The sequence below is a fragment of the Telmatherina bonti genome (assembly GCF_933228915.1).
Source record: "Telmatherina bonti genome assembly, chromosome: 24".
Taxonomy (NCBI): domain Eukaryota; kingdom Metazoa; phylum Chordata; class Actinopteri; order Atheriniformes; family Telmatherinidae; genus Telmatherina; species Telmatherina bonti.
This window is the reverse complement of record NC_136633.1, coordinates 14994209-15006804: the sequence shown is the minus strand read 5'-3', so window position 1 is coordinate 15006804 and position 12596 is coordinate 14994209.

The following is a 12596-nucleotide window of genomic DNA, read 5'->3' as shown; positions in this document are numbered from 1 at the left end:
CATAAGAGCTATATGTGGAGCTGTCTGTAATAGCGATATGGAAGATATTCCAGCTTGAGAACCATTTTAATAGATAAATTATGTCATGCACATGCTGAACGTCTGAACTGATGTTCAGACTGACTGGTGCTGTACGAGTCTTCTGATTGGAAGGTCTGTGGTTTGACTCTCAGCTGCCAACTTCACGTCTTTGTACTTGAAAGAGTCTAAACCCCATGTTGACAAAGTGTTCATCCTCTATGTCTACACAGTAAATAAATACATGTCAGTGTTTGACATCTTTAAATCCACTTCTTAGCTGATTCAGGAACACTAGTTTGACATTTTATATTTATATCACCAGTGTATTTTAACTGACTATAACCAAGGTTTAGCTTCTTTCTGTGGTTTGATGGAACAATACGGCAAACAACATAACTGGTTTAACTCAACTCAACTCAACTTTATTTATAAAGCCCTTTAAAACAACAAAGTTGAAACAAAGTGCTGTACACAATCGGCCAAAATAAAAACAGAATAAAACAGTTCAAATGCAAATAAATACAATAAAACAACAGGCCATACAAGAAATGTGGAATTAAAACAATAAAACAAACTGAATAAATAGTTAATAAAACCAATAATAAAAATAAACTGAAGCACACTGACCGGAAGCTGTCTTACGTTGGGTTAAAGGCCAAGGAATAAAAATGGGTTTTTCGATGAGTTTTAAAAATGGACAGTGAGGAGGCTTAGAGGTGTAGAAAGAACTTTGGCAGCATCATTACAGTGACAGCATTCTTGGCCTCCAGGCCTCCGCTTTGCAGAAGAGCTACCTCTTATTGGAGCCTGGGCTCCTAGCAGGGGTCCCTCTCTCTTCAGGGGACAATTTGTGGGGAGCTTCGGCAGAAAGTGGCTTATGATTCCTGCCACGTCCTTCTAATTCCCAGCCACTCGCAGATCAATAGCACTCTGTGAGCAAGGCAGAGGACCTATTGTGGCTGCTTTTGCCAGTGCCAAGTCACCACCACCGGTGCAGCTAAACCATGACGGATTCACCCCGGCCTGGTTCTCCCATTAGTCAGCCGCTATGGCCGAAAACACAGACCTAAGGTTCCCTAATGGGAATTTAATGCACTTCGATGTACCTGAAGCCAAATAGAAAGAAAACGACCGCTGTTTTTCCCTCCACAGATGATGACTCACAGCGGATATTAGATCTCCATTGTCAGCGAGGCCGACATGTATCATAAGTAGGAGTCTCTTTGTGTGCAGAAGCAGCTTCAATTTGGAATCGCCACATTGAGTGCACTTGTATGCCTCAGCTGGGGATAGGGCTTATGGATGGATCGTTTCTTTTACTGGGAGGGAAGCATGTGCTTAATATAGAGTGGGAGGTGTTTCTGAATGGAAATAAAGTTTGCCTGCATGCCTGTTGCCCTCAGACATGAACATCATGACATTTGTTTCTTCCTACCAAACAAACAGAAAATGAGATTCTCTCTAGTAGAAAAACTTTAATTCTTCAGCTGATTATGAAGATTTTTCTTTTTTTTTTAGCTTATTTTTTGCCTTCTGCTTAGAATTCAGCAGACAAATTACATATGTAGCTGGATGCATCAACCTTTACAATCCACTGTGTCTCGACCACTTGCCCCCCCCCCAAAAAAAAAAATAAAGATGTTTTCTGCATGACCGAGGCCTTAACTGATCTAATTACTCACCCAGTTTGACTTTCCAGTTCAAACTTCCCTTGAAGAATCCTCCTTCTTCATTCCAGCTGTGCATGAAGGGGTAAATATTTTAATGGTGTGCATGTGCTGGTTCGAGCACAGCAGAAAAAAATAAACACTCTTTGTAATGCTAAACACTTGGCTGAGCGGATCAGCGCCGAAAATGTACCACACAGTTGCATTTCACTCAATGAGTCATTGACTGCTTCCATTTGAGGTGCGAGTCTGTGGTTTGCAGCTGGGTCTCAACAGGCCAACACAATTAGCATTATTCTTTCAAGCCTTTAATTAGCTTGTGTTGCATTCACTTGTTAAGTTGCACTTTTACATAGCTGTTAAGTTTCTTGTTTAATAGTTCCTCTCCTGCTTTATCAGCACATCCAGTGACTGTTTGCCATTAGGATTATCTGTTTGATTTTGGCTGTGCAGTCAGCTGAAACATCACTGGAGCTCTCTGTGCTCTGTGCTTTGGCCCTTTCGTACTGTTTATGCCAAAAGGACTGTGACACTGACCCTCCAGCTATGCAAAAGGGCAGAGTGCCGGGCCCGACTAGCTGGTGGCCGTAACCCTGTGAACCCTCCCTTTCAGACATACAGATTAATGTGCACACAAACTCTGAGAGGGGACAAGTATAAAACATGACAGTATCGGCAGCTCCCGGAATGGCCAGGCGTCGTCAGCCCCGCCAGGGTGTTGGGATTCATAATGACCCTGTACGCTTCTGTCCGATGTGTATTGAGCGCTTGTGACACATAAAACTGTCGTGGCGTGATAAGAAATAACCACTGTCGGCTCGCATCTGCGCATCAAAAGATTTAAGCTTGGATGAAGGAGAGAGGAGGAGGAGGTAGGGGAGCTGGACGAGAGTGGAGGCAGAAAACAGGGGGAGGCAAAGGGCAGTCTGCATGGCAACCCAGCATGATTCATGACAGGACATGGGTTCTTTTTTTAAAATAAAAAACACTTTTTTTGTTACTATGGCTTTGTCAGTGGACTGCTGACTCATCCCAAAATCTAGAGTCAAGCAACAAAATCTTTCGTCTTTCTGTTTCTACAGCGTCTGTTAGAAACAGCTGCCTGTTGTTCAGCTTCATCTTAACCAGAAAAGGACAGATAGATGTGCCCAGATGGATAAATGCAAAAATGGGTGGATGGAAACATAGCATGAGTACATTTGAGAGGATGTTATGCACAGGAACAAAAGACTGACAAGAAGACAGATAACTAAACCCATTCCACGTGTGTCAAAAGCTCATGTTTTATCAAAGCTCAAAGCATCAATGATACTGTATGTGCACATAGTGTCCTACAGCACTGGCACTGTTAAAACATCACCTGGAAAAAAACGCCTTATGAAATGGTGTTTTACTAGTTAGTAAATGCAGAACAAGTTTATATATATATATATATATATATATATATATATATATATATATATATATATATATACATACAGTTATATATATATATATATATATATATATATATATATATATATATATATATATATATATATATATATATATATATATAAAATAGGAATAGAGATCAGTAGATTGTTGCAAATTTAACAGCAACAATGTTATAATAATGTTATAATTTTTTGTGATACCTTAATTACATAGGCAAATCTGTGCCTCCATGTTTTTTTGTTTTTATGTTCCATCTCCAAATCAACATAATACCTTGGTTACAAAACTGGACGCCCATGAGTTCACAAGCACGTTAATTTTTTGCTAAATTAGTAAATCTGCCTCCAGCAGAACAAGTTTAAGGAGTGTATATATATATGTATATATATATATATATATATATATATATATATATATATATATATATATATATATATATATATATATATATATATATAATATAAACAATCCTTAAACTTATTCTGCTGGAGGGCAAATTTACTAATCTATACACACACACATACATATACATATATATATATATATATATATATATATATATACTTATACATACATATATATAAATTTAGTCATTGCTGTTAAATATGCAACAACCTACTGATTTCTTGGGTGTCCTCAGTTTAGTGGCTGTGGCTGTGTGTGGCTGTTTAACTAAAATAACACTTTGCCATGGGAGGTGCAACAAATTTTTCACTGTAAAGAAAAAGTAAACAGTCTTTGATGTTTTTTCTGCCTTCACTGTGTTTTCAGAGGGGGCAGACTAATGTAATTTTGAACGATGAGACGTGTTCAGGGTGTCTTCTAACTCACAGAGGGGCTCCAGGTAGTTCCACCTGTTCACCAACTGTTAGCCTAAGTGTCCGAGCTTGCTTCCCTACAGAGAGGCAAGAACTTCAGCCCTGCAGGGAATGAGAGGGAAGGAGCCACAGGTAATGAAATTTGTGCACCGCCTTCTGATAGTGTTATCAGTCTGGGATGATGAATGTAGTTTGTGAATGTGACTGCACAAGTTCCCTGCGATGGACTGGCGAGCTGTCCAGGGTGTTCCCTGCCTGTCGCCCAAAGCCGGCTGGGATAGGCTCCAGCTTCCCCGCGACCCTGAATTGGAATAAGCGGTTTGGAAAATGAATGAATGAATGACTGCACAAGTTGGCTTAAATACAGGATCTATATGGCCGAAATATACAACAGGGATAGTGAGCTTATGATTGCATGAGAAAGAGTCAAACTTGGGAGAAGTTTCTTTTTTTTTTTTTTTCTTTGTCTTGTCTTCTTGCATTTAAGCATGCAAAATGGATTTTCTGGATGCTGTATTCTGCTGGGCAAATTTACTTTGCCAAGGGAAGCATCATAGATATAATGCTTCCTTTGATATTCTGGCGTTTAATTTTATTTTTCCATTTATTTTGCACAATTGTTTGTGTTACAAAGTGGACCGGAGAGGACAGAAGAGAGACAGAAAGAGACTCAAACTTAAAAGAAGAGAAAACAGAAAACACCCCATAGAGAGAAAGAGAGAGGAGAAAAAAAAAGAGAAGTTTCTAAACAACACTCAGAATTGATACAGAGACTGCCATCCAGATAGTTCCTCATGCACAGATTAAATCTGTCCAGGTTTTTATACTTGGCTTTATATGATGCGTCAGCTTGCAAGTCACAACAAAAATTAAAAAAGAAAACAAAACAGGCCTCATTTAGGTAACAAAAAAGGTTTGACTGTTGTTGCCAAAGTAAAATAAAAGAAAAAAAAGAACCTAAATTGGAATTTCTATGACGGAGTTCGATTTGCTACCATTCAGAACAAGAAAAAAAATGGAATCTTTAGAATTTTCATCACTGTAAGAACACTCCACAATGTCAGTGTGGATTGATTTTCAGTGTACAAAGTGTACACATATAAACTAAGCATTGCCTGGGGTGGAAATGAGCTCCTTGTGTGTTTTTCCAAGTTGTTCATGTTACTCCAAGTTTCCGTTTCTGCATCGTCCGTAGTTTCTGGTACTTCATTAAAACCTTAGATACCACTCGCCTTTATTTGAGTCTATTTTTCAACACCTCATTCCCCTCGGATTGTGACAGAGTTATGCTCAACCAATGTTATTCATAGGTTGACCTCAGTGCTGCTTACTTTGGTTTAGCATCTTTTCAGACATATTTTATACCACTTAGTCCAATTAAGGCTTGTGGGAAGCTGGGGACTATCCCAGCAATCATCAGGCGAGAGGCATGGTCGTCAGTCTGTTGTGGTCCAGACTTGTTTAGCCAATTGTATGAAATATTATTCTTTATTTCTTCTTTGTAAAGGCACCTTGCTAGTGATTAAGCACCTTTTGTGAAGTTTTTCTTTCTTGCTACATTGTGAAAGCATAATTTCAGCACTATATGGTTGCAGGTATTGTTGTTTCTTGAACATAACCAACCCTGAAAATCAGCTCCCTTCTTTCATATATTGCATACCTTACCTCTTCACTACTTGTTTCCATGTTAACCCTCCACATGCCTGCTTTCGTCCTTGGTTTCAGTCACCCATGAGTGTTTGGTTGTTAGAATCTGTGGGAGGTCGCTGGCCAGAACAGAAAATTAATTCAAATTCCTCTCCAAAGCAATACCTGCACAGTTGTCGCCCTCCTAAGGTGCTGGTCATGAGAAAAGAATGGAATGGAGGACGGGTGGTGTTGCTAAGATGGGTGTTGCTCCAGGGGGCCTTGTCACTCTGCACCACTCTAAGTGGAGCCAGTTTTTTTAATGAAGATCCTGTTTATTAAGTCCACTCAGGGAGGCTGTGCAAGTGCTTAGCATTTGCTCTCTAATTAGGCAAGCTAAACAGTCCCAGTTGCTGAAGATCAAGCATTAGGAGGGAAAGAAGGCACTCAGCTTTGCTTTGCAGGGGGTGCTGCTTGCCGGACTGGAAGAAGGGGAATCAAATGCTGACTTATTATCATCGCATACAAAAAGCTGAAATTTTTTGGAAGAAGAAAATCAATTGCCATAGTCATGGCAACAATAAAGAAACCAGTCACATACAGAGTGCAAGCAGGTGCATGTGAGGGTTATTCTGTCAAGCGAGAACAAGTCAATTACAAGGACTCCACCTAGTGGCCAGTTGAACAACTGCAGTAAAACGCTGATGCCTTCCTGTGCTGAACTTGTTTAAATGGTGGCTAAAAGTGTGACGTTTTATCATCCATTTTTAACAGATGTGTGCATGCCACTAACCTGCAATCAAATATGTGGCATAGGTTGAAGAAAAACATGGCTACTGGGCATGTGCGCAGCACAAGGACGGCCATGATAAAGATGTTGACAGAGGAAAACACCATTCTGCCACGGCTCTTTTTATCCACACCGTAAACGCCTTCCTGATTAGCCTGTACTCCATCACACAGATTGCTGTTGAAGTTTAAGACGTGGGGAACGCTTTCTGGATTAAGACCGTGATCAAATTTTCATAACTCAATTTCAGGAGAGGACAAAATGCTCTGGGGGTGGCGGGGGGGGGAGAGAAACATGTAAAACTGTGCGTGTTGACTGTAATCAGCTTTCTTTGTTTTCATCCATTTCACTTTGAGAGAAAATGGCTCAGGCTGGTTACAGTTTAAGAGAACTGAAGCTAATAATTTCGTTTAGTTTTTGTACCTCACAATCAATGTTTTCTTTTTTTATGCATGTATAATATTCTCTTTTAAATTTGCAGATCTTTTTCAATAAAAACAACCTTAATGAACATCCAGTCTCCAAAGAGTTAGTTGTAAAATTATCCAAAATCAAACCATTCTATTTGTTGAACAATCAAAGAAAGGATTGAGTCTGAATATTTATCAGTGGCCATGGAGAAGCTTTTAGTCATACCTCCCAGCCTTGTGAGACTTGTGAAATATGGTCACTTCTCATAGCTTGCATTAATAGCCTGCTTATACCAGCTTATTAATCGAGCCTGGGTGAAATTAAAGCATGGTTGACCTTTTCTTAGTCTGCATTTGATCGAAACAACCTGACCTTGGTAAGCTTAGTTGGGAAAAGTAGGAGTTCACCACTTGAGTTACCTGGGCATCAAATATCCCATCTGGGTCAAAATGACACCTACATTAAGTGCTTGATATATAACATTATCAGACAAGGTTGCAAGACTGGAGAAGTTATTAAAGCTGCTTGAGTTGGGTGAATTGCGTATAATTATATTATATGACTTAATTATACATTTTATATGTTATATAATTACCCCAATTGGGAATCATTTAGCAGTGCATTTGCCACTACAGGAAATTTGTGCACATCCAGTTTATGTCAGTAAAGCAGGACATAATCCAGGACACATCAATGGCACCAGGTTTTAATGGTACATTGAGCCGAGTGTCATCTGCATTGCGATGGAAATTGATGTCGTGGCTACACATGATTTCCCTCGGGTAGCATGTAAAGAGAAAATGGCAGAGGACCCAATAAGACCATACTGACTCTCAAGTCAACAAGAACTATATTTTACCCATCCAGATGAAATTTTCCTCTGCAGATTTTTTTTTTAGAAAACAAAATAGAATATTCAGTAAGTATTAGCTTTGTACAAAAACAATCCCTGTTATTAAATTTTGATGAGAGAATTGGTGATGTTCCAGAGCCAGAACCAATCACCCAGCAGTGAGCTGATGCATTTGGTCCATGGCGCCACTATCCCACTCCAGCCCAGGAGGTGGCAGTAGTGTGCTTGTAAGCAGTTGCATTATGCTTTGTTTTATTTTCAATTACTTATTGTCTCAGGGTTTTCCCCAAGCGGCAACCTCCGACAGTTAAAAGTGAAACCTATGCGGAAGTGCATTAAACTGCAGTTCCACCCTCATCTACAAGGGCTCCAAAACAGAACGAATCCCCATAGACTCCCATGTTAAAAAGACCAAATTCACAGCAGAAATAAACATGTTTACAGCCTGGTACCAAAATCCATTTTTGGTTTAATAGGTCAGATTTACCTTCATGACAAGTGTGGGGGGAGTGGATTTTTTTTCTAACTCCCCCATTTAAAAGTAATTTGATATCAAAATTCGGCATATTTAGGGGTGTGTCCGTTTGATTGACAGGTACCTGATTTCCTGCGTCAAGTAAAAAGACGGCAAGTTGGGTGGGCGCGCTGCTTGGCTGGCTGCGACCTCACTGGCTGTCTGGGAGACCCCACCCACCCCACCCTCCCAAATTGTGTGTTGTCTATTGTCTGAATTTGTGCTTATGCTTAAAGGTGTGTTTTTTTGTTGCATCTTTATCCTTCTCCCTTTAGGTGAAGTGTAGAGATACATCTTTTTTTTTCCCAACACCCACCCATCCTTCCTCATGTCATCATTTCCGCATTTTAAGGCAGCGCCGGTTAAAAAACTGGCTGCAGGGCCTAAGTATCAGTTTGTTCTGTAAACTTGTCAAATGTAAATGTCTGTATGTCTAACCTTGGATGAGCTGACTTGTACCTTGAATTTCCCCTCGGAGATAAATAAAGTATCTTTGATTGATTTGATTGAAAATATCTGCGGATTTTTGCCAGTTCATGACACGAGTTAGCTTTAACCCGCTTAACTCTGTTAGCTGGTTAGCTCCTGTTAGCTCGGTTAGCTTTTAGCTACAGGCAGCTCTACCTCTTTGCCCATATTAGTATTTTCCGGGCGAGACGATACACATGACCATGGCAAGATGGTGATGGTAGGAACCGCCCACCAATCTTCAGTTCAGCTCTTCAGAAACCTATGGGTAACTCCACTAAGGCTCTGTCCATCTTATTATATACAGTCTATGGTTTTCACACACTCGCTCATTCATCCAATGCAGCTACCACCTGCATTTGCTGGAAGCCAAAATTTCCACGTCCAAGCCAAATTGTTTTCGTCAGCATGCCCAGTTCTCTACTGGTTTTCAAATTGTCAGGTTAGTACCAAGAACCCCCAGTGTTTCAGACTTGGCACATTACGTATGAGGGGAAGAAAAAGTTTCTATGACAGTCTCTGTCTAACGGATCTGCCGTTGGTTTTTGAGTAAAAGTTGTGTAAAAGTTGTGTAATGCATCATTCAGTAAACATTAACAGCTCATGACTTGCAAGTCAATCATGACAGAAAATACTCCAGTTCGCGTCCCCCACCCCATTATAAAGCACAGTTGGGGTAGTGTCATGCTCTTGCAACATGTTCCAGCAAGAAGTACTGAAATCATATTAGATGCTACTAAATAAATATACATTTTCTTAAGGGAAATCTACTAGATGATGACCTTCATTCTAAGAGCTTCATTAAATGTAGCTTCTTCTTCTTCTTTCTCATGGTGTTTGGAGACATTTGACCATTTTAAAGGCTTCTTCAGTTCTTACTCAACTGTGCAGAGGTACAGCTTATAAGTGTCTTTTAGAAGCAATAAAAATAAGCCTTGTTGCTCTTTTTCAAGCTTACAGGATTACCGTGACATGCAAGACTAAGAATCTACAACAACATAATGAGCGCTATCAGACTCCTTAAGCGGCACGTTAATGGTTTACAACAGGGATCACAGACTTCATTCCTCAAGGGACGTGCCCTGCAGGTATTGAATGCTGCAACACCTGATTCAAATAAAATGGATCTCCAATATGGAGCAGGGAGACACTGAAACCTCCAGGCTAGGACCAAGCTGAGTAGCTCTAGAGGGGGTGACCCAAGAGCATTGAAGTTGTTATACTAATTTCTAACAGCTAAATGTAACCATGTTTGGGTCTTGGTGTATTTGACCTGCATAAACTAGTTCTTTCATTCAAATTTACAGCCTCACTTTGTGCCTCTCCATGTTTGCTTGTCATGAGCCGGATCACAGGATTTAGTGGAGTAGAACAACTTGTTTTTGCAGTTTATGTTCTTTTCCTGCAAGGGCGATGTTACTTCATTTCTTCTCCTTTGGTCTTATTGATTTTTTTCTATCTTTCTCTCTTATGGCTCACTCCAGTATCACTCTCCCTCATCTAAAATGATTCTAGTTGTATCTGCCATGTCTGCCACCTCCCTATCTTCCCTCCCCTTCGCCTCCCTCCGTCTCCTCAACAGTTGACTGGTATGGCGACACCAGACTGCATGTATTTTTAGCGCCGCCACAGATGGGGCCGTGGCAGCGTGTCAGAGACCAGAATGTTCTTTATTTCAGCTGTCAGGGCTGTTCCCTTCAACCAAAATGGAGCCTGTCCACTTGGGGAGGGAAATGATGAAAAGCGGGGGTATAGTAGATGCTGTCTTCTCCCACTCCTCAATTTGAGATTTTAATTGTGTCTTTCAAAAGTGGTGAGGGAAAAAAAACCGCTTGCAGCTGCTCTGTCAGCTCCTCTGTGGGGGCTTTTAACCAAACATGTTATTATGCAGAGGTGTAATTGCAGGTCATATCTTTGTGGGAAATGATTATTTAGAAGAAAGGTTCGAGTATAGCGGATAATCACATAGTTCTGCCAGTTTTTGTGAAGAATTCTGTGAAGAACAGGTCAGTGCTTTCTCTACACCTGCACAGAATGCCCTCAGGTGAAACTGTAAATCACCTGGGAGTGATGCACTTGCAGTCCCCAGTCAATGTCTGGGGTGACAGAGATCAGAATGTGGTGCTTTGTGGCTTCTGCAGGCTGCATCTGGAGGTCAAGCGGTCGACTATGTGCATCGCAGTTTGGAGTCTGCTAAGACTCAACTCTGGCAGTGTTCACACTCTCTAGCAGCAAGGCGACTGTCCATGTGGATATGGAGGAGTGATGGGAGACAGAGAGTGGTGGGGGAATTGGGCAGAGAGCACAGAAAGGAAGGTGAATCAGTCAGGAATGATCCGGAGTTCAGTTTGTCAGACTGTCACTTTGTGTTTTAGTGACATGGATTGTGTTCGGCAGGTGTGAATAGAGGTTGGGGTTACTTACTTTTGGTTGTATCTCCATTTCCGAGCCAAAAACAACATGTTTTAGAGTGTTTTGCCATGGCTCCTTAACAAATATCCCACATTGTGCCCTGTTCATACTGTGAAGTCTACTTACTCATAAAATTCCAAGGCACTGACAATGAATAACCAATTTACCCGCTGCTACGCTGTTTACACAGAATGTTTGTGCATTTAGAAGAACCTCTTTCAGACCGATCAATCTGGACTATATTTTACCAATCATAATTCCCACATGATGTTTGTACTTACTTTTTATACTGTTTTCTGTGCTCTGTTTAGAAGGGAAAAAGAAACTCTGTCTAGACAGGACTGGCAGTGTTATCGCATAAACAATTCACAAAATTTAAATGCACTCCAGCCACCAGCCCCCTGCTATGTTGGATCAGGGTCTATTGTTGCTTCGTCTCACTGAATCTGTAAAATGAATGTAAAAAGCGGAATTGCATTCAAAGAAATCTACCTGGGATGAATCAGAGCTGTCTTTTAAAAAGAAAAACGATGTAGAGAGCACAGTATGTTATCCAACTCTTCAGATGGTGCATTGATGGCGTAATACATCACAGAGGTACAATTCAAACAAAGCAAGGAAGTCTGGCGCACATATTTTGGGTTAATAAATGTTTCACACTTCAGTTTTTTCACTAAGCTGTTGACATTAAATTACAATGTCTTCTCTTCTGGCAGCTTCCTCCAACAACTGGTAGCCTATCACATTGAATTTAAGCCAATGCAAACAATGAATTAACTGCGAATGCACATTTTTTTCTTTTCTATAAAATCAACTAATTTATTAAATAAAACCTAAATCAGTACCACCAAACATCATTTCGCAATTTAAACTTTGCTCGGCAGCCATTTTATCACACCCACCTTGCTAGGACCAAGAACTTCCTTTCACTTTTATAATTGGCTTAATTCTTGGTGATACAGATTTAAAAAATGTGTTGGTTTTAAGATTTTTCTCCATATTGACGTTATGGCATCACACTGCACGTGCATGATTATGGAATCAGATTTGTTTCAGAATCTCCAAGCAAAACATTTTAAAAATCAAGCACAAAAAAAACTATTAAAACCAAAACTTTCTTAAACTTAAGTAAAATGAATGATCTCAAAATCAAAAATTATCAATCATTATGCAAACTATTAGGCTATTATTTGGTTAAATTGAGTAGTTTTGTTTGTAGTTTCCTCTTCCTCTTTCTCTCCTCGCTATTTTGGTTGTGCTTCACAGTCTTTGGTTTTGATTTTCGATTGTTTGGTTTCATTTCTGACACAAAGCTTTCATGGGCGGGCTCTTTCAGGGGAGCATTGCGATTGGCTGATGAGTTTTTGGGTGACACAGCTGTAGCCCGATGAGATTTACAAACACTTTCTTTGGAAGTTTAAGGAGTTGAAAATTAAAACTACTTCAAAAAATAATTTGAAACTGTGGAATTGTTATTGTTTAATGGTCATTTTCTTTAATCATCAGCATTCATCTGTGCTGCTTAACCATAACAATGTAAACATCCTTAAAACCATTAAAAAATGAGTTAACTTTTTAC